General features: G+C 40.4%; 1 protein-coding gene across 9 annotated transcripts in view; it reads left to right on the forward strand.

Annotated features, from left to right (window-relative positions):
• LOC145450185 (uncharacterized) overlaps nt 1–24,905 on the forward strand; it is a 161,197-nt gene that overhangs the window by 55,672 nt on the left and 80,620 nt on the right. The window lies entirely within an intron of this gene.

Raw genomic sequence — 24,905 nt, forward strand, 5'->3', positions numbered from 1 at the left:
AACCATGGGTATTCTGTTACCCCCGTGGCGTATATAGTTGGTTAAACGCAGTATGTTGTTTTTTCTCTTCATCCATGTAATTATCGGTGGCGAGTAAGGGGGTAGTACGCTCTACAGCTGTAACACCAACGAATTCTTTGCCGATTGGACATTTTTATTTCAGGGGCTTTTAACCAGGGTCCGTAGACCCCATCGGGGTACGAAGCACCACATCAGGGAGTAAGAGATGCATTGTAGAATTTGTAGGCCCATATGCTGTGGAATATTTTCTTTACCAATTTATTCAACTGGAAAATAGTCTTCGCGCTGCGTGCGATTTTGTGAATGGGCTTTCTGATTTAAAAAGGTACCATAAGAAATTGTGTTAAAATTGGACAGGGGCTACGGGAAATCTTATTGGAAGCACAAGGGGTACGATTACTAAAAAGGTAAAGAAGCAATGCTATTACTATGGCTCAATAATGAGTGTATTTAAGTTGTTATTGATATATCGAAGGCAAAATCCTATGCTTCTTTAATTTGTGTTTGGCAATGACAGTAACAATAGCCTATAATAACCACGACGATATCAAAACCATAGGATTAGGCTACACCGATCAAATGCTCTGATATCAGATCAATCTTCAGTAGATTTTAAAATAGTCTACATAAAGTCGTTGCTCGTCATAGGTCCACTAGTTGCAATATTATAACCCGACAGTTTTACGACGTCATGAGTGCATCCTCTCACATGATGTCTATAACTCGTTAATTAAAAAAATTCTGCCCGGCATAGAAACAATTTTATTCAAATATTTGAAAATATGATTTTTTTTACGTGTCAAAAAGCGTTAACAGTACAATAGTAAATTATATTTCCACGATGTTTTTGGAATGCCTATCTGCAAGGTCCCGTCAAATAAGGCCATTACCATTAAATATCCCTATCATTGATGCTGCGGCCCGCGGCGTCATCAAAACTAGGAAATTGGCCCGCGAGCATATTTGAGTTTGAGACCGCTGCTATAAATTCATCAACGCAATGGTGGCGGGAAGCGTGGTGGCAGCTTAGTGCTGTAACCAGGGCATAGTATGGTGGTATGGTAATGAATGATATAATTCCACGTGTCATACTTGACTGTATATATAAATTTTTCTATACATTTCTTCATATTTTTCTTCCTATGCATTTTCCATGCTTTCTAATATCTCCGGTGAGTAACAGCAAAGTTTAATAAGTAAGCAATATAGCCCTAGAAAGTACAAGGGGATGTGATTCAGAACATTGCAACAGGCTAAGTCTACTTGATTACTCCGAAAAAGTCGGAGTACTTCGTTACTGACCTGACCACTGATGTTCATTGCAAGTAGCCTTGTTGCTGGCATATTGAATAATACATTAGGACAACTGGCTATAAAAGGAGGCTTACAAGAAATCTTTTGATCGTCATCTCAGAGGCTTGCAATTCCTCCGAATTTCGCTGCTGGGATGGCTCCTGCATAGACTTGGCATTGAGATGCGACGGCGATTCGGATTGTGCGGACGAGAGCGACGAGAAAGAGTGCTGTGAGTAGTTCGTCAGTCCTTCAAGTAAAGCCAGTCGGATTTCAAAATATTGATACGCTACCGATGTCTACGATATATATGATATTTTGGTTGATGAAGCCAATTTAGATAATTGATCTCTTTCAGGTAGAAATTGTTATTAAAACTTGATGAATTTGAAAAAGAATCAAGAATGCCCACATAAAAAAGCTAACAGTACTGAGAACCCAGTCACTCGGAACAGATGTAAGCGTGGGTGTGGCAGTAGCGTACAAAAATGTTAAACGGCGCCCATTATCGAATCACACGTCATAAACCTGAGAAATCAGAAAACGATGGTGTGTCCGGTTCGTATTTACTCCAACCGTTTCTCCATTGCGAGCGAGAGGGGCTGGGTTAAAATACTAGATGCACAAACCCTCACCGATTGCACTGGCCAACAAAAAAAAATTGGATTTCAAGATATTATAATGGTTTATGGGTGTTTTGGGGCTGCTGAGTCCGAAAATGAAATTCGTTTCTTTGAAATGGCTCTCTTTTTGAGACATTGATATGATATTTTTTATTTAAAAAAAAAAGAAAAATCGTTAACTTTAGTAACTGCCAAATATGAACAGAAGTATCAGTAACAGAGTTGGATCAATTACATTATTTCAGTTCAATTACAATTACAATTACAATTACTTTCATGCATGTTTCAATTACATTACAATTACAATTACTCCAACTTAAAAATATCAAATTACAATTACAATTACTCCTTGCATGCTTCAATTACATTACAATTACAATTACAATTGCTGCTGTTGAGCATGTAATTGAATAATCATGAATTCAACCGTGCTCCTTGACAACCGTAGCGTCGTATTTAACAACAACTCAAGTCTAGTTCAGATTGTGTAGTAATAAATGCGTTCATGTGCGTACATAGTATGCTATGTAAGATGTCATTGTGACGTAATATAAGCGTGTTTTGTATGCTCGGTAATTATGGCTCACGTAATTGGAAATGTGAAATGTTAGTTACCTAATTTCCTACTGGTTAGGATTAAGGATAGGGTGCAGTATGTCGTTGAAAAAGTATTATAATATATGCACGTGTTGGATTTGCGTATATAGTATATAATTAAATAAATAATATTATTTTTATCGAGGGACGTAGGAATTGGGATGAGGAGTAAAAACAAAACCGTGCTTTGTCAGATAAGACGTTATATAATATCCAGTGGTCTGGTTAGTTAGCCAGACGAAGTAACGATGCAGCATCGTGATCTGAAATCGTATTGTAGATTGCCAACCCACGGATAGATGCGCAAGATGTGAGTCACGGATGAATGCACCGACAAACGTACTGCAGAGCCGGCTAAAAGCAGCAAACTTTGTAGTCCTAGAGCTGGCGATCCATGCGTCCAAATTTGATGCATCTGGTCTTTATCGTAAGCAATTGATGTACTAATTCCGAAAATACAAAATAAAATCTCGTCAGGGCAATGTAACTGCTCCAAAATAGCCGTTTAAGGCCGACTGTTCTGAAAAGTGAGAGCGCTGCAGCAGCACGACCACAACAATTACCAAATACGCCCACTCGCCCAGCGATTGTTCAGAACAATGCCGATTCCCAGACTTTCACGACTATTTTGGGATGGTACCATTGCCTGGAAATATACTTTTATTGCGGAATCAGTGCGACACTAGCTTTCGATTAGGACCATACATGTCAAATTTCGACGCTTGGATCGCCAGCTATGGGACTATCAATTCTGCTGCTTTTAGCCGGCTCAGCAGTTCGCTTCTCGGCGAATTCAATCGTGAGTCACGTGTTGCGAATCCATCCGTTGATTAGTAATCTAAAAATTGTATACAATGGCAGCCGAGGCCAGCATAGCGGTAAAAATAAAAAAAACTTCGCCCGCAAGGGCGCAGTTAAGGGCTTCCGCGAATGGATCCACCAAATTCCTTGTCGACATTTAAAGAGAATGCATTATAAGTCAATTATTTTATGTTGTGCTTGTCAGGTCTCAATAGCAATTTAATGTAATTGAAATTGTAATTGAGCAAAATTTTTGTCAAATTACAATTACAATTACAATTACACAAAATAAAAATGCTTCAATTACAAATTACAATTGATCCAACTCTGATCAGTAACATGCATATTGGAAATGTCTCTTAAGCCAATGCAATACTTATTCTTGACCAGATACTCCACTATGCCTATTTGCTATTGTAGCATCTCACTACTTCAGAAAAAGAGACATTGAAAACACTTCATTGTGGACAGCACAAGTTATTTATCTGCACCCAATATACAGTATGTTGCTGTACTGTATACCTCTATCGTTATGAGTGATTTCCTCAGCTTCCTGCAAACTGTGCAGCAACACACATTAAACCAGGCGATGGGAGTGTGACAGTGGAAGCATGATTCTGATAAGCTGCAGTTTCTTTGTATAGTCAACCACAAGTACAGTGTCGAGTACTACCTTCAGATATCCATGACATCAATATCTCATTTTATAGCTATGTAGCTATAGCTGTAGCTATGTAGCTGTGTCAGGTGCTTTGACACCATACTGAATGTACGATATCGTTTCAGGTAAAGCCCCGAAATTTTGTTGCGCTTTGCGCACTGCAGTTATGGAGTGACAAATGTGTTTTCACGAAAGTATCACTGAATATAATTTAGGTACCAATTTCACTTCAGAACTGGAATACGGTTTGCACATGCTTGAAGACAGATGTAGACTCATCAAAGTTGTAGAAAAAGAGAATTTTACCTACGTCAAAATTGGATATTTTTTGAAATATGGAGTATCTCAAAAATAGAGCCAATTCGGAAAAAAACTAATGTCATTTTTGGATTCACCGACATGCAAATACCCTAAAACCGTTGAAATTTTCTTGGTACCAAAATTTGTTTTGACCCGTGTAATAATCTTTATGATCACGAGCATAACGCGAGCTTGCAGCTCAATAAGTTAATCCGTTGGTATTATTCTCGGATCGACATCCATATGTCCTCGTTATATGTCTGAATCCTTATAATGCGTGACGACAAAATTTGAGAGTTGGCGACATTTCTCTCTGTGCGTGGTGCCCTAAAACTATCCCTATATGCTACTGACCTTTGGACATACCAAAAATGTGTTTCGGAGTGGGTCGATGCCGATATGTCCACGGAGAAGAGCTCTAATTATAATCATATATGCTCATATAGAAACCGTATTAATCCACCACTTGATTTGCAGCGAGGGCGGAAGATATGGAATGCGGCCGGCAGGATATCGCACCTGAGATTATGTGGGTAAGTTAAATCGTTGGAATCGGAATTAAGGAATATATAGCGATACTTTTGATTTGTGCCCCTCTCTTTCGGCGCAGAACACACTAATCGTAGGAGGATCAGTCGCCAGAAGCGGCTCCTGGCCCTTTCAAGGTTACGTTATCCAACAATATACCTGGACATGGTCGAACTATACATATTCTTATTACAAATGCGAAGCTACTATCATAAATGAGAGATGGGTGTTAACTGCTGCTCGATGCGTGCATCACAGTTCAGCGTGAGTATATGTATTTATTGGTTCGATTTTAGTACACTTGCAGCTGCTTCGTTGTATCAAATAGTCGATATATTTTCATCGTGCGAATTCTTGAAACTGTTGGATGCAGGTGAGGGGCTCAGTGCACTGGTTACTAGAGATGATGGTGCGAACCTCTGAAATGTTCAGGTTCGTGTGAATGCGAACCTTTTTAAAAGGTTCTGTGCGAACGCGAACGTGAGCCTATGATGTCACGGGGCGTCATGTTGCTAATGATGTACTGGCCACGATATCTAGCGACGATTCAGGCCACAATGGTGAACTACATGCTGACTTTTTAAACGTTTTCACATATATTATCGGGGTCAATCAAATGGTATAATAATCTCTTAAAATCAATATCTTCCGTCGCTTTACCAGCAATCTTGACGAGGAATTGCGATGTACTGTACGCTTACGGCTTAACGGTCTAGGCCAGGCCGGACAATGTTACATTGATATTGAGCCGAGTGTAAAACGGGTTTCGATACTCGCTACCGATAATACACCATTACCAAATTATACAGTAGCCAACACCCCCATCGTGTGGATTTGGTTTTTACGATACAGATACAATAAACATATCAAATCAAGATGGATTCCGCACGCCTGCTAGGTTTTTACATCGACGTATTTTTTATATAAATTTCAATGATTGGTTGGTTGAATAAGCATCATTCGCTAAATACCTACATGTAGCGTATTTCACTCTGGATGTCGTGTGATTGCAAGTCAAGCTCCCAGTAGAGAGTCACTAAATATTCACAAAAACAGACAGCTGGATGTTTCGAGAAAACGTTTGTAACAAAGCAAGTAAACTTTTTGAGATTGGCATGGTGCATGTTCGTCTAGTGTTGAATTTTATGCTGCTAGCGCCATGCATAGAGTGACCCGAAGTTGAAATGGAAATAATTTCAACCAAAGATGTTAAAAATGACGTGTAAAATTGTAATATATGAAAAAGGTTCACAGTGAACAACCTACCAAGGTCCGTTCGTGAACAGGAAACTCTATGAGGTTCACACACAGAACACGGACGTGAACCTCGCATTCACCCCATCCCTATTGGTTACCACTGTATGACTATATTCGGACGAATTTGACAAGTCCTGAGTCTCTTTTTAGGATTGTTTTGGTCGCATGATGTTATACAAAGAAAGTTTTCAATTCATGGATTATTTAAATTCTTTAATCGGAACTTATCTAATATATATAAAGACTAGATGCGTTGAAACATTAGTCTGCATGTATTGAGGAGTCCTGTAATTATTTCAGACGATTTCTCAAGGTAGTTGTGGGAAATCACAGCATCGCCGATGATTTGAACGGAGTCGAGGGGTACGGCGTATCGAATATACATCTCCACTATAAGTAAGTCGCTAAATTGTACAGGGAAAATGTTGCCACAAAGCGCATCACATATGCAGGCTACGATGTCATACTTCATGAAAACATCGCAGTAAGTATTGTTGTAAGAAAATTCCTGGTTTCGCGAGAAAATTCCTGGTTTCGTTGTTAAACTATATTAACGACGGCTTATCCATCATGCGCGCATGCTAGAAAAATGAGAAGTCATTAATATTAGTAGTTTCACATATTCCTATCAAACATTCAACCTTTAACAGCCCGTGTGATCCGATTGACCGATAGAGTTGATGAAATGGGGGGGGGGGGGTTGTTTTCGAAAATTTAGGTCACGTTAACATGATGATTGAACTTCGGGCGGGTCAATTGTTTTCATAGTCACTTTTTTGCCTGCTGTTATTTCTTTGCCTTCCATCAGGATTGTCGGTATAGTGAAAAGATATTGAAATCGCTGAAACGTACCAGAAACAAATTTCTTTTGCGAGGAACACACGAAGCTAGGTAACGTACTTCCGGTTTCAGCCCGTATGGGGCGTATCATTTTTCTCTTCTGTTCCCGCCTGTACTATAATAAAATAATATATCATCACGACTATTTTGAAACCGAAAAGTGAAGTCATTTTAACAAGCCATTTGGGGTACAGAACTTCGTAATACGCAAAACAATAACTTCATGTTGTTAGTTTATTCGCTAAAAGCTTTTCGACTGACTCTCATTAATAGCGAACCTCAGTAGTACAGTGATCAAATTCGAAGTGTAGAAACTATTTTGTCCGTATGACGTAATAATAACAAAAACAAACAACCAGTAGACAGGCAAGATACAGTAGCCACGATACAAAAAAACGCAAACGAGTACATATTCGGTTATAAATAGCCGAAAACAACAATACAGAGCATTAATGAAATATTTCAAGAGTGTAGAGGCGTTCCATCTGGCGACAGAGAATCTTGTTTCACAGCTTTATGATCGTAGTTTCCAGCACCTTCAAATGGAAAAGAGAACGGCCACGAGCAATTATAGAAAATTGACTGTCATTGTAATAATTAGCACATTCTGGGTGGGATAAGAGATGCTGTCCAATAGCCGAATTAGAAGCGGTTTCTTGACTATAATCACGCAGTGTGTCAACAGACTGCGATGATGGAGTTGAAGTAAAAGTGGAGTCGTAGTGAATCGGGTGCAGCGCGAAGATCGTTTCAAGAATATAATCTATTTGAAATCTCTCAAAAATTCGGGAGTCAATTCGTAAATTCAATTTGCATGTCATCTATTTGCATCACGTGTCCACGGCCGCACAAATTTCTTTCTATGGCCGCAGGTTGCCACCCCTGGTTGAGTCCATCCGAAGTTTGCAGAGCAACAAATACATAACTATTGAGGTGGAAAGTAGCCAGAGTTTGTCCTCCGCTGGAAGCCGAAATAGCTCTGTAAATTTCTACTCTACTGAATCAAAAGTTCATAATTACTTCAAGTGGAAGCCGCAAATGAGGGTTGTTGTCTAGGGATCTCATACTTTATCAGTCAGTTAGTTATCAGTCAGGCGGGTACTTTTGAAATCGTAAGACTCACCTCACGACTGATTCATAATAACTAGGGTGACTTTTTTACCTAAACAGAAGATTTTGAGCTTAAAAATTGAAATTATGACATTTCTCGACCTAAAAATACTTGATTTTGACCAAATTTTGACCTCACATAAGCACATAATGTTAAGATTTCACAACTTATTTTTATTTCTGGTTGGAACTGTACCTCCTTATAAATTAGTTTGGCCTGAAAAAACGTTTTAACTTGAAAACTGACAAATTTCTGCATGAAAACTTTTTATTTCAACGAAATATGGCCCTATAAAGAATTCCCGTAGTTATACCACGCATTATAGTAGAAATAATTAAAATTTGTAGTACAACGAAAGATAATTTCTTACATTCTCAGACAGAAAGTGTCTGTCCTTACTAAGTAGCTTGCCAAGAATGGAGAAAGAACATTTAACAGTAGCAGTTGTTGGCTGGCAACACTGAAGTTGTGCGGACACTGATGATGACACACTGTGTTGCTTCATTCTGACAATGTTGTCGACATCACAATTTTTCATCATGCGCTTCTTGATATGAGAACCATGCAATGCCCACCTAGTCTTGCTAGCTAGGATATTGCGCTACGTCGACTATAACCCCATGTCAACATATTTGTTTCATTTGACCGTTGATGATTCACAATGAGCAGACGATGGGCCGTCTACAACGGTATAGGTCAGGGACAGGCAACTTCTCCAGTCGGCGAGCCGGTTATGGGGAGATGAAGTACTTGGCGGGCCGGATTCCTAAATCGTTACATTAAACGTGTATTTATCCACCTATACAAGGATTAATCGTATTTAATGTAAATTTTAAGTATGAAGCGTAGATGCCGAGACGGTACTCAATGAATTTATTTATTTGCTGCATCAATAGCTGTTGAAGTCAATAAGACATATGTGGTCGATCAAAGTTGTGAACAGGTTCTTTGAACTCTGGCTGCATGTCGCACACAAATAAAACAAAGAACTAAAACTAAGAATAACTATTATTTGTGTCCGAAAAAATGAATGAATATCCTTCCATCACTATAATTTGACCTATAGTGAGCAAGCAGTGGAAAATTGTTACAGTACAGGACATTATGGTGACAGACTGTGACCGCAGGGCGTATGTTGCGCGCCCCTGGTATAAGGTATTGTATACGAACGAGGGGTTGGGATTTTTCAAAATTTACCAAGATATCAATCCATTACGGTCGAGTACATGCGTAAATGCCGGTTATGCAAGCCTTTTCGTGTTGACGAACTTACGCGTAAGCTCTACTTTTACACTATATGCTCACACACACACACACACACTAAAGAATAACCATGTCACTATCATTCGACGCAATAAGCAAGTATCATGTGCGACCGGAAACTCTCTGCGGGTCGCTCAAAATCACGTCGCGGGCTGTATGTTGCCCGTCCATGGTATAGGCCTATATCAGACCTGGGCAAAGTGCGGCCCGCGAAAGGTTGCTTGGAATTCAAAACATAAAACTTGCTCTTCGAATGACTAAAACCATAGGCTGTATCAACTGAACAGGAAATTCGTTTTCTTTGATGCCTGTTCATTAATATGCCCCAATTACGCTGCCTACGTACCAGGCATGCGTAATCCAGATTCAAAATAAAGGCAATGTGGCAAAGTGCGAGTAGCAATTAAAGTCATATGAAATCACTCTTTCCATATAGTGTATTCCAAATCTTTTTTGTTGCCATTGTCACATTACGGATTATACGGTATGTGTTTCAAATTGTTACGTTTCCAAACCCCCAGTTCGTAAAACAAGTCATTCAGTGTTCGCGATCACATCACTCATCATATCTATCACCCATAATGGATGAAAGGGCATGTCTAAAAAAGAAAGCCGAAAACTCAAATTTAAAGGTTTAGACCACTAAATATTTCTATACTGGAGTCAGGGGTAAACCCGTCGTTTTAGTTTTTGCGGAGCATGTAGCCGAGATTTAGGATTTTAATTAAAGTCGGTCTTATAACCAAAACACGAAGCACTCGGTCAAGGGAGAGCTAATTTCAAAATAACTACAAGCTTCGCTCAACATCAAAGCTATTTAAGCTACACAGCACACTGCTCGGAACGCAGCGACCTATAGACAAGAGCTTTGTATTATCGCATACATTTCAGTGCAGTAGTTCTCGAACTGGGGGACGCGAAAGCATCTGAACGGGGCGCGAAGCTGGAGTTCATAGTTGCTGCTATGGGTATTGTCGGACTTTGATATTTCAGAATTCTCTCATCAATAGCCATAACCATCAATGCCATCAAAACTTCCGTTGGAATTGCTAGCATTCTGGTTGCACTTTTTATTATTTTGCGATATCATGATATGGATGGCGTGAAATATTTCACTATCATAAAATGAGGCATGCCTAAAAAAGTTTGAGAAGCACTGTTTCAGAGTCTTAATAGAAGAACGTGGATAGGGGTTTAAGGAGATTTAAAAGATGTATCATTTTTAAAATTGTTTCGAATCATGACGACAAATAGATTTTTTTCAATTTACCGTCAGTTTCTCAATACCTAACATCAACACCTTCACTGAGCAGCATTTAGTAACAATGTAATTAAGAAATAAAATTAAATTAGGCTGAAAATATAGCTAGAATTTTCCACTCGGCCCGCCAACGTATTTTCAACTTCTCATTTGGCCCGCGGAGGAAAATAATTGCCCACCCCTGGCCTATATAGTAGGCTACAAGCAGTAAAATATCAAATGATAAGTTCACCGACAGTGCAAAATCGACGATACAAACGAAATGGAGGGGTCAAAAATTTCGACTATTAACGCTTCAATTTTGACAAAATTTTGACCTATTTTGCCATGTCGAAAAATCGCCTAATAACAACTAATGACACTACGAAATCAGTGCAATTATCAAGAATACCTCCAGTTATCACGATACAAGGGCTGCTTCTTCCCAGCTGTCGCGACAATGTCACTCATATAAATGGTAGAGACCTATCGCAAAACTGTTTTCTACATATCAAAATCCAATGCGTAAAACGTACTCAGTCTTGGCTAGTAGTCTAAAACATATTCATATCCATGACTAACATTTACATCGTGGTGAATGACATTATCCATCATATTATATAGTATTTGTATACTAGGCCATGCTCTATTTGTTGGTTTGAGGTAGTCATTGTAGAGCTTGCTGGATGTATACAGAACTTCAATATACAATTGAATATACTATTCAATGGTAGTCATTTTCTGTCGACTACTATGGTCATTTTGCACCAGGCCAATTCCGTAACTGCCGATTTGTAGCACGGCCCACTTCTAGGCTATTGTAAGACACCACTTACACGGATGATATGGCGAGTACGAGCCTAGATAAATCTCCAACACTTGGGTAGGAATCCTGGAGCCGACCACGGTCGGACTCGAACCCGCAACCCATTGGTGTTGCAACTGTGGATTATACCACTGCGCTATCTCGCCAATCCTATACTCTATTTGTATTTCAGTTTTTGGAGTTACGGTTTGGAAAATGACATCGCACTACTGGAGTTGCAGACTGCAATTCAGTTTTCTTCATCCGTGCAACCAGCCTGCTTGGCGCAGCCCGAATCTACCGAGCCCACGAGAATTAACGAAGAGTGTGTTCTGTTGGGGTGGGGAGAGTCAGGTATAACCCTGAATTGGACAATATTGAATACGCCGTGTGCATAATAACGAAATTCCGTACAGAGGGGAGCTATAGGTCTGCAGAGCTTCGACAGGGAGTCGTTCCGATAACAAACAGTTCCCTGTGCGGTGACTTGTATGAAGGACATTTCAAGGAGGACAGGATGATATGCAGTGGTGGTCCTAACTCTGGCGGTAGCGGAGCATGCTACGTAAATACTCTGTGTTGACTTGATGGCGGTTTGCGAGAGGCCTTTGTAAATTCGTGTCTTTAGAATGACCACGGGCCGTTGATGTGCTACCGAGATGACGTGTGGATGCAATTCGGCATTGTGTCGCGAGTTCGAAGGTGCGGATACAGCACGACTGTGGATGTGTTCACGAAAGTGTCGTTTTATGCGGATTGGATCGCGAATGGTGAGGGAATCAATATGCATGCGATCTGGCAAATTCTTTTACTTTGTATGTGTGGGTTGGATTTGCGTTTCGCATTGCCGACATTACGATATCGATATATAATTTTGATGTGATCTCTAGGTGTGCTATTGCATGGCTGTGCTAATGTAAATCGCTTAATATCAGAAGCGCAGTATTCCATGCGAGACAGCTCCTGACAACCTATTAGGCTATTACTACATCCGTGCACGAGAGCGTCGAAGCCGCCGAACTTGAAAATAACAATTATTACGAAGCGCGATGCGTCTGACAGCTAGGGGCACAAAGGGGCCTGGTTGCCCATCCAACAAGTCGCTGCTGAAGAGATTCGGCGTCCTAAACATAGAAGATATGCGGAAACTAGAAATCGCCAAGTTTATGTATCAGTTCCACTGCAGTCGTTGCCCCGAATATTTCAATGACTTCTTTACCTCGGAATCAAAAGCGCACAAGTACAACACACGCGCGTCCACGTCGTCCAAATATCATATGATCGACCGAAAAGATCATCGCTCTATAAAATATGCCGGACCTGATGTGTGGAACAGTATCCCGCCGGCCATCCGACAGTCGACGAGTATGTCCACATTCAAGTCGAAATACAAGCAATTACAAATACAGTCCATCCTCAAGATTACCGGACCACGACTGACCTATCGATCTCGCTTCCCACGACATGCCACCCTATTCTTGTCGCTTTCTTTTTCTATACTGTCTTCTTCTCTTTCACTCAGTGTGCAGGCCTATACTTTACATCGCCTAGGCCAGTGTTTCCCAACGGGGGCGAAAATTACGAAGGGGGCGATAGGGAGGCGAAAATGGACAAAGGGGCGACGGGGGGCGAAAATAGCGAAGGGGACGATGACGCGTCAAAGCAGCTGACCTTTTTTTTAGTCAGCCAACGGATTTTTTTTAGTCAACCCACGGAAATTTAGTTACAAAAGTGTCAAATTAGGCTTCGAGCCGGAAAGTTGACCTTTTCTTTTAGTCAACCCGCCGGTGATTATAGTTTGTATGCCCAATTCTTCGGTACACAAAATTTGGGAGGCGATGATCGGTGTTGAGCTTGAAAAGGGGGTGATGGGTCGAAAAAGGTTGGGAAGTGGGAACCACTGGCCTAGGCCAAGGTGGGTGTCTGATTCCATAGACTAATCGAAGTCGCTTCGACTTCTTCCTGTCTATTCATTCTATCGCATTTTTGTGGTGTATTGAACTGATAAAATTGCTAATAAACCAATGATGCTGATGATGATGATGACATCATAGTTTCGGTGTGTATTATATATTTATAGCCGGCTGTACTTTTGGCAATCCCACCCCATAACAATCTGCAAAATATGATTTCCAAGGCCGCAAAAGATAGGTAATTCACGGTGATGGACAAAGAAACCTGTCAGTCGTGTATTATATATATAAAATGTTTCGTTTCAATATACCTACATAACGCTATTTTGCCCATTTCTCTTTTAGTCACAGAAGGTACGCTCTCCGCCCCGCACTCCAACACTACTGATTTTTCGGGATCGGGAATGGAAACTACTGATGATTCTACTTCAGATTTTCAAGCAACTATCTCATCAGCTTCGGTCACCGCAAACACTATTTCGGATGCGCCTGAAACAGGTAGGTATTTTGACATCCTGTCCGCGCAGTATTTCGATGCAGCTGGTCTGGTGAATTATGCTGTCATTGCGATAATGAAACAAAAATCGATGCATCATCATGCGTTAGGCAACATTTCGATGCAATCGTGAAACAAATGCTAGGTTCGAGATGAGGTCTATTCAGTTATCTTCTTCCCTGTCCTGCCACTTGTATGTCGAAAACGTATATATTGTATCATTCACTTGTCAACCAACACACTCACATGCTCTTTTTTTATCAGGGAATACCAATACCACCTCAAGCAATGCATCCAGAACGACGTTGCAAATTGGATGTCTTTTACTACCATTTTTGTTAGTTGCGTTACTTTAGACCAAATTATACGCAGTAAATGATCACTGTTTCAGAAGTAGGACTATAGCAAATTTTTGAAGCCGTTTATGCGCATGCAAATTTATCAGTGCACGAATTTTCCACTGTAAAATCACTTGAGTTTATTAAAACGTTTATAAATTGTTATCATGATTTGTATTGATTATATGTTTTGATATATGTATATATTACCGGCCGCGAATTAGCTATTCGTCCATATGTATAGGTATATCATGGTAGGTGTTCAGTAGAATTCAAATAATACGCTATGGTGGTGGCAGATAAACCATGTCATGCCTGTGAATATACATAATTGGATTTTCACCTGATAGAAAGCGTAAATATGAAATATGTAATACAGTCGCTTCATATTCCTCCATGCTTAGAATCCACGTCCCGAAAAATTGTTGAGTTGAACGCACTTATAGTGAAATGCATTCACAAACACCGCCACAATGAAATATTGATGTATCGTATCCGTGTGACCGTATGTTGCTGTACTGTGTTTTAATTTATGATACATTCTGTACTATTAGGCTCAATATATTCCATAGGTGCTAACGTTAGTTTCGCGCATACTTGGTAAATTATACTGCAATAAATATTCCTATAGCAGTGGAGTCTGAAACAGACATTCCCTATATAAGTGAGTAAGCCTTTCCTTGTGGGTATTGCGGGCAACGGTGGGTGTACGGTTATTATCATTCTTATTAATGATGAGTTTTGAGTGGCGCGTGTCTCGTGACAAAATATGTTATCATGGATCAAATTTTTGTGCTAAGGGACATAGATTTATAATAAATTCAAATTATATGTACAAGTTACATGAAATAATGAACTCGCTACCGGGGTAAATAATTGCGGTAGAGTAAGTAAGTTGGTTAAAGTAAGCGGTATATTGAGCATGGTGCATGCGTCGGCAAGAAATGAGCAGTGAAAGTCGTATTTTTCACAATGCAACAGTATGTGCCCAGCCCTGTTGGGGACGTAACACACATTACAAAGTGGGGAGTCGGCGCAACCGATTTTGAAGAGGTGTGCGGCCAGGTGACAGTGACCGGTTTGGAAGCGAAACAGGATTCGTTCGAATAGGTGATTTTGGCAGGAATCTAGCGCCGCTGTTGATATAGATGGTCGCGGTTGTGGTGCCCTCCCTCCTCCGCACTAAACTCGGTCTGCCGTTGGTCTCTGCAGAGCTTACGGGTGACCGCTTTTGCCTCGGATAATGTTACGGTCGGGATATCGATAGTTAGCTATACTATATAAGTCGTCCCGAAGATATCACGAACTGTACAACATTATCCAATATCGTTGGATCTGTTAAAACGTCTTTCAACTCCCAATTTATTCGGCTCACTCGCGCAGCATGATGTAGTTGTCTCCTTTGATGTTGATATCTCACACAATGTAACAAAAAGTGCTCTACAGATTCCTCTGCATTGCATTGCTGACATAGTGGAGTCTCAGAACAATGGATCTTATGCAGATGTTGATTCAGTCTGCAATGGCCGCTTCTTAATCTCAGTAGAATTACGTCTCTTCGCCGTGTTCCAATTTGAGCTATATCGTCGGTAATTGATGGTCGCAGATTCTTATACGCTCTTCCGGTCTTAGTGCTTTGGTATATCTGATCCCATTCACATCTACAATGGTGTCTTAAGACTGACAGTGCATCACGCAGAGGTAATAAGTGATTGTTCCCTTCATCCCTTCTTGATACCAGATAAAAAAGCTAAAATATCTAAATAATTTCCCGTAAAACCTTGGCATAGTCAGCGATGAGCAAGGAGAAAGCATTCCCCAATATCTGAAGAATGACGGGGTAAGATACCAGAGTAGATTGGAGCTTATATATGTTAGCTGGCTATTGCTCGAGCATCAAACGTGACATACCACATAATTATGAGTTATTAGTATAAATTTGGACCAAGAAACTCGCACTTTATTTGTCCTGCAGAAACAATATAAGTTTAAATCAACCACATAAAGCAGTGTAAATGTTTATTTGAATAAGTCTATTGATTTACTTTCGACTGTTTGTGGTTTTTGAAAACGTTTTATACAGTAAGCAAAAAAGTATTAAAAGTAGTACTTTAATGTGGGTTATGAGACAATGGGGCGGATGCCTACCCCAAAAACTTGACGTGACAGAGAAAAACGGAAGTCAGTTTTGAATTCAGCACCCAAAAGTTAGTCGAAATCAATTGTCCGATCAAAGTCGACAAGAATTGAGTTTACCAGTGTTATTTATGTAGAAATTAGGAAGACTCCGCAACATATGTGGCACCGAAATTGAAAAACAGATTTTTAATGAACATATAAAGTTCAGCCTAGTCATTTATATCTAGCAGCTCATTTGGACGTTTTTCTTGAATAGCGGTTTATCACAGGAGAAATGGATTTTCGCAAACAATTTTTTCAAAACGATAACGAAACATCTCTGAACAGCCACATGTTTGTATCAGCAGTAATTTGGCAATTAAAATGAGTTTTCACAGTAGAATATTTCATCACAGACGGTTGTTCTGTTTGTGAGTTCTGAAGTTCCAGAAGTTATGAAACGAACTTGCCAAGTGATTTTTCCAATATAAAGAGTACAAATCAGGTTATCTACCATTTTGCAGAGTTGGAGGCTTCGCGGACGCCCTGAAAATGCTTCGCGGACTTTTAGGGGTCCGTGAACCCCCAGTTGAGAACCACTATACCAGTGGTTCCCAAACTTATTCGTCTCGTTCCCCCCTTGGCGGATATTTGTGCTAACCCCCCTATGAAAAAGTTGCTTGTGACTAAATAAATGTGCTTTTTAACGCGCAACCATTTGTTGACTGAGCAATTAATCAGAGCAATTATTCAGATATGTCCAAACTATGGCGAATACGGACCGCACTAAACTTTGGTAAAGTACAGTCAAATTTGACCTGTTTTTGACCGGTGGAGTAGCCGCCGACGAAAAATAAATCACCAAGTCGGCTTGCTATGGACTTGGGTTGAATCAATGAATTTGGTATGTTTTTCACGTTAGCTCAAGTGTGGGCATAAAAATTGAAACAATTTCACTAGCGGCCTTGTGCTGAATTCGGCTTGACGTTTCCTGCTCAGTAGTAATTTGGTCGAGAGGCAGTCACGGACCCAACGAAATCGTCTCGTGAGCCTCACTTTATCCGGGGGTGTAATATCTGTGGAAGTTACTTAAACATAAACCTAGCTTGAATTCCGCCAAAGAAACATACAATTGTAAAGAACTAATTTCTACTTAACAGTTCTATACCATAAAAATCTGAAAACCTTGTGAACCCAGTGTATCTGCTTCCGATACAATGCCAAAGCAAGATTTCTCCTAAAAACATTAGGCCAGACTCCCCCCTAAAAATTTGAAAATTCCCTCCAAGGGGGGAATTCCCCCCGGTTGGGAGCCACTGCACTATATTTTAGACCAGGGGCCGGCAACTTCTCCATCCGGCGGGCCGGATGGGTAACATGAAGATGAGGCGGGGCGGATTCCTGAATTATTTTTATGAGTTTAGGGGAACTCCCCCCTCGCGGAAACGCGCCACAGATCCGTCCATCGTACCCTGCACTACCCTTTGTACATACGATTCAGAGACGCATACATTCCTGCAGTTGCGAACTATATCTGGACTGGGTGACCGATTCACGGTCGAACCCAAATGGGTGATATGAATGTGATAAAAAATCAGAGTATATTTGACTTCCAGTCGCGCAAGGCGCGAAATTTTTTTGGACAAATGAATGAAATTGATCAATGATATTGGTGTGTGTATGAGCAAGTGGTTTCTTCGAAAATGTACAGCACGTATGATTATAATTTTGAACATTGATCATGGCATAAGAAAAAACATTCATGAGCTTATCGCAGATTATTCACTTCGGGTGGCTCATTATTAATTACTTTGTTGAAAACTCGTGCAACCCAACGGCTTCGGGCTATACTAGTCTATCTATGATACTGTATTCTCATAATCAAGACACGTACCCAGAGACACTAAATCGCGCGAAGCGCGCGAAGATTTTTCAGTTTGACTCCATCTGCCCGAAAATATTCCACTATTTAAAAATATTACGAATATTATCGGGAAATTTGGGAATGGCATGGGTCCCATTCGCCCCTGGCTACGTCAAGGCGGTGAGCATCAGTTGTATTGGAACGTCGCTTTGTCTTGCTAATGTTCATGCTCGAAAATGTTTGCGCCTAAATGCCTGAAGACGGCGACGCGGGCTTCATCATCACGTAAGACCGAAAACTGTCGGCGGGCCGCACAAAATCCGGTCGCGGGCTGGATCCGGCCCGCGGGCCGTATGTTGCCCGTCCCTGCTTTAGACAGTCGCGAAGAAAGTTCACCCGTGTCAAAATAACCAATTACGGCTGACTGTTGTTGACATGAATACATCGCGAAAATTTCGCTACTAGTAAATACGGTGAGCTTTGTATTGTTTTGCATATATGGCTGTGGAGTCGGTAAATTTTACCACCGACTCCAACTCCGGCTCCGACTCCTGAGTCTTTAAACGCACTGACTCCGACTCCTACTACGTCTATTTTCTTAAGAGAGCTCCGACTCCAACTCCGACTCCAACAGTATTACCAATTCCCTTCGAAAATTATATGCAACAGTGACGTTTATATGACTATCATATAATCATTAAACATATGCAAACATATGATGAACGATGACATGCAAAATTGTTTCACTGTGGTTGTGGCATAGCTAGATTATTCACTATCCAAATAACATGAAATAATGCCTTCTAAATATCTTTCCTTTTTCATTAACATGGACTCTCTAGTGTCTACTATCCTAAAATATAAAAATCATTCAAACATGACATATATCCAATCCCGTAAAATAAAAATGCAGATAAAACAATCGAAGTGTAGCTCTTGTGTATGAGTCAGCAACTGATACAGAGATGTAGCCTACTTACTAATTTTCACACTATGCTGATTACAAGTACACACACTCTCACTACTAATATTCATTTGTCAGAAACTAAATTTAGGAAGTAGTGGAATAGAATATGTCTAGTCTACATGCACTTACTCAAGTATTCAAGGACTAGATCAGCGGTTCCCAAAGTGGGCGCCAGCGCCCCCTGCGGGTGTTCGCTAGCGTGAAAGGGCGCTGGCCATGAAATGGGCGATTGGAGGGCACAGGCTTGAAAATTGGGCGGTAGGCTATATGGGGGCGCTGAGAGCAAATGCGGGCGATGTAGGTTTAGAAGGCAATTGCTGCGTATAATGTTGAAACGATTGATTAATAGAGCTGCTAGATTCGTAGTAAAATGCATAATTGATTCAGTAAGGGCGATTTAGGGTCGTCCGTCTATTTATTCAGCTATACCGGAAAAGTTCATTGTTACTTGACAATGTTATTCCTCCTCATCAACGGACTAATTTAGCAGTCGGCAGCATCACCGAAAAGCGTGGTTCATTGTGTGCTGCTGTGAGAACTACTAATAATATTTGAGCAGTTATTGCTCACTGCAAGATGTGATGGCTTCTTAAGAGAAGCTGTCTTGTGTGATTTTAATATCTGTTTAAAACGATCGAGGATTTTCCACAGCGCTGTCACCGTGACCTTCGACACGGCGTTTTGGTTGCGAGAAACGACATCGCTCCTATTTGACAGTTGTATTTCTCAAAATTTAAGGGAAGAATATATCCGTTCTTAGTAATGATGAAACCTGATAAATGTGAATATGGCACTGTTCGTATTCGGTGACAAGTCAGTGATAATTCACCGGAATTGTGCAACACGTCGACTGTTCCAATTCTCAAGCTTGCTTTGAGCTATATACCGGTCCAGCTCGAATACCTGATTTTGATGCAGAAACATGAATCAATCATATCTCACAAAATTACACGAGGATGGTGATTTGACTCCAGGATATATTCCAATTAGAAATTCCTCACCGTATAATCAATCCATTCTGTGAAGTTTCCAGTCATGAAATGTTTCAGCAGCTGATTACATTGTAGTTATAGGGTTATCAGACGTCCTCTTTTAAGAGGATTTATCCTCTTTTTTTACTTTTTTGAAAGTGTCCTCGGATGACGCCTAAATATCCTCTTTTTTGAAAATTGTCGTTAAATGTACGTGGGAATTGGACTGAGATATAGCGAATAAACGCTCGGCGCTGGCGGGTTTTTCGGGACCTGAGCCATTTAAATTACCTTTTTTCAGTCAACCAGCCACAAACTTGGGAAAAATTTACCATTTTTTCGGATTTTACTCCGGTATTGTAAGTCCGAAATTTTTCAAGAAGCGTCCATTTTTCAGATTCCAAAATACGGTAATTCTAATCGTATATCCAATAAATCGTTCTGGGTACACAATTGAATGAAAAATAAAAACACTCTCACTGGAGTCGGATTGGCTTTTTCGTCGTTGCCCTTCCCTGCTCATATTTGATGGAACGTGTTCTCAGCGCTGTGACCAAGTTTCTGACTCACAGCAGAAACCGACTTGCTAGTAGCCCTACATCAGTGGTTCCCAACCTTTTTCCACCCACGTACCACTTCGAGGTTTTATGCAGTGCTCGCGTACCACCTACACAATTTACGCACGCCGTATAGGCGGTCAAAAATATTTTCACCATTTATGACGTCATACTCACGTATTTGAGCTATGTGAAGTGTAATAACTAGGGCGATTTTTTACTTAAAAATTGAAGGATTTTGACGTAAAAAAACTTGATTTTGACCAAATTTTGACTTCACGTACCCAAATTATGTGTTTTCGCACATAATGTTAAAATTGTACTACTTATAATCATTTCAGGTTGGGACTGTCTGTCCTTACGAAGTAGTTTGACCTGAAAAAGCGTTTTTGACTGAAAAACTGACAAATTTCGTCATGAAAAAACTTTATTTTAACGATATCTGTCCCAGTAGTTACACCACGTATTATGGAAGAGTTAATTAAAATTTGTTTTAGTACAACGAAACATATACTTTCTTACATTCTCGGGTAGAAAGTGTCTGTCCTTACTAAGTAGCTTGCCAATCATGAAGAAATACCGTGTAACAGCAGTAGTTGTTGGCTGACAACACTGAAGCTGTACGTACACTGCTGGTGACGCCACATGTTGCTCCATTCTGACAATGTTGTCATACATCACAATCTTTCATCATGCGCTTCTTGATAAAATAACCATGCAATGCCCAAGCAGGCTTTGCTTCAGTTAGGATATTGCGGTACGTTGAGCATAACACCATGTCAATTGTCAACCTATTTGTTTCGTTTACCAGTTTATGATCCACGATGAGCAGACAATGGGCCGCCTAAAACGTCGCTATAAGGCTGTAAAATATCAAAATCTACGATACAAACGAAATGGAGGGGTCAAATTTTTTTTTGACAATTTTTTGACTTACCACTGAATTTTGTGAAGGATCGCCCTAGTAATAACAAATTCTATTAAACTAGGCATTATCAGCCCGGGTTGATAAGATGCATGGCATTGTTTTTTCACCACTAGTCAAAAAACTTCAAAAAATTCAAAATCAATCCCACTTAAACTTCGGTCGAAAAAAAAACATAATCTACTCGCGTACCACCAGGAAGACCTTCGCGTACCACTAGTGGTACGCGTACCACAGGTTGGGAACCACTGCCCTACATGAATTGAAAACTGGAGATTTTAGGCTGATATTGTTCCTATCCAAACTACAAATATTTTTAATTTTATTAGTAGGAAGCAGCGTTTGGTTATCTTTAGATCAATTTTACAATTTACAAAACCAGACGATGTATTTACTCTGTCACAGTATCATGGTATAATTCCATAAATTGCATCAATTTTGACTGCATCGCGAAGACTCATAATGCGATTTTCTTCCCCTATGCAACTGAATGATAATTTGCAAATGATGCCCAATTTTATCTAATTCTGTATCTCTACTAATGACAGAGATTGATGAAACATAAAAATCCTATTTTATTTAATATTAGTAATTTAAAGATACCCTTGAAAGCAATTGCCTCACAATAAAGAAGTTGGAGTCGGAGACGAAGTCAGGTTCATTTTCACAAACTCCGACTCCGACTCCAGTGACTATTTTTTCCATGACGCCGACTCGTTATAGACAGTCAGTCGCGAATTCGATGTATGGGCTACACTTCCTATTACAATTAAATAGTATATTCATATTGAAATGAGCCCGAATATTTTCGACTGACACTCGTCAGGGGTAATCGTCAGCAACTAGTGGAGAATTGGAGAGAACATCGTATATCAACAATCGTATCACAAAATATGACGTCACCAGCATGAAATTTCCTGAATGAGAGAGCGTTCAATGTACTATTTTTAGGTGGTACACGAACTCCTTTCGTTGACAGGGTTTTGATTCCTATTACATCCATGGACACACAAATAAATATGATGATATTACCTGATACTGGCACATTAATTTTCACCCATTTGTTCATTACATTTCTTTTCACTGCTATTGCTATCCGCATAAATTAATCGACAGATAGGCCCCATACAAAACAGCAGGGATGGTGTGAACGTGAGGTTCACGTTCGCGTTCTGTGTGCGAACCTCAGAAATTTAGAGGTTCACGTTCTCAAACGAACCTTGGGTAGGTTTTGCACTGTGAACCTTTTTTCATATACTACAAATTTCACTTCATTATAACATCTTTGGTTGAAATTTATTGCATTTCAACTGCGGGCCACTCTTATGCATGGCGCCTGCAGCATCAAAAACTTAACACTAAACGAGCACGCACCTTGACAATATCAAAAATTTTACTTGCTTTGTTACAAAATCTTGCTCGAAATATCCAGCTTCCTGTTTGTGAATATTTAGTGACTCTCTGCTGGGAGCTTGACCCGCAATCACACAATATCAAGAGCGAAATACACTACATCTAGTCAGCGAATGATGCTTATTTAACCAATCAATGGAATTGATGTCGTTGTCTGCTGTAAAAAATCTAGTGGCCAATCTTGACTTCATATGTTTACTGTATCATAAAAACCAAATCCGTGCGATTTGGGTGTTGGCTACTGCTGCATAACTTGTGGGGTAATATTGGTAGCCTGTATAGAAACCCGTTTTACACTCTGCTCGATATCAACGTTGTAATACTAGGACACCGAATACGGCGTAAGCCGTAAGCTGATATTCCCTCACAATTCCTCGTTGAAATTGTTGACAAAGCGACGGCAGACATTGATTTTATCGGATTATTAAAACGTCAACATGCACTTCAGTATATTGTGGCAGTATGTGGTCTTTACCGCTACTTTCGACTTGGATAACCCTATCAGTTTCCAGCGTTCTCACATGTGTTGCGGCTACTTTGAGAACGTCGTCAAGGGAGGGATTGATTGGTGTTAGACAATGCCGTCTCGCATCCGCGTGCGGCGTTTCTCTAATGATGAGATCGCGCATTAGCTCATCAACGTAGCTTCGATCACAGCCTTCTCTTGAGCATGTGAAGTTGCAATCCTTGGAGATTCTGCGTAGAGTGGCGATCCAGTCGGCATACGATTGTCCCGGTTGCATTTCGCAATTGTAAAATTCGTACCTGGCTGCTTGCACATGAATTGGGTCCTTGAAATGTGTAGACAACTTCTCAGTCAACGCGTCGAAGGTTTGCGCACTGACATCAGCAGCCCTAAACAAATTACGTAAGAGCGAGTACGTTTCAGGTCCGACCCATGAGAATGGACACGCTCTTTTCTCGTCCATGTTGGAAATGCCGTAAATTGCTAGGTGATGGTTGAATCATAGTGTCCTATATGGTGTCGACACAAGCAAATCTCACGGTTCAATGAAATTGTATCACGTCACAATTTCCATTTGGCTACGGGCAATTTAACGGTCATTTTAGACCGGCTTGCCGAGCATTAAATTTGATGAGTCAGGTATCAATCGAAAGCTGACTTTGCACTGATTACGAAAATATAAATTTTATTCCACTCATGGCCCTGGAACCCCCACAATCACCCCCAAATTATTCATTGTTAAGTAGGTTGGCAGTGTGACGCAACAATGCTGTCTGGCGAAACGAGAGACTAGCTCAAGAGCAAGGATGCGGCCGAGCGGCGAGAGTGGGATCAGCTGACGTCGCGGCAATAGCAATGAGCAATCGCGTCGCAGAGAAACCCTGCGCTGTTGATACTTCTCTATGCGCTTTCTATGCAAACTCTGTTGGGCCGAATGGACAATGAACATTCAGTTATTCACAGATGCGAAAAAAATAATGCAAATCCGTTTTACGTAAGTTACATTAGGAATATAAATACAGGCTACAAAATGAATATAATTCAAATATCTGTGATACCACTGTATTACTTTTGACGCAAAAGGTCCCCGGCATTCAAAAAAACTGTTTGGTGATTGAAAAATGATACACCAAATTCCAACGTCAACGTTTATAGTGATATCAGATATATTCCAGTGAAAAACAAAGGTATGGATTTGGTGGTAACATTTTGGAGTCGTTTGGCAGGTCTGGCCCGCAAGCTTTCCAATAACGGATTGAATCCGGACAGCGATCCCAGTTTAATTCGACACTCCTGCTGTTGAAATTTATTCAACAATCAACATTTTACCTGCTGCATTCGCGGACCAAGTCCTACCCTTACGGACGAAATAAAAGCTTGTAATGTATGCCCATGCTCAATGCTCATTGCTCACACTTAGCCATAAAAGCGACTATAGAAAGTATCGACACCCGCCATCACCAGCGCCACGCATCTCTGGAGCCCTACGCAACAAGCGGCTAAGGTAATCGATATCATAATAATCTGACATAGTCAA

This window comes from Botryllus schlosseri, chromosome 11, assembly GCF_051294905.1.
Source record: "Botryllus schlosseri isolate E-star chromosome 11, Bs_hap1, whole genome shotgun sequence".
Classification (NCBI taxonomy): Eukaryota; Metazoa; Chordata; class Ascidiacea; order Stolidobranchia; family Styelidae; genus Botryllus; species Botryllus schlosseri.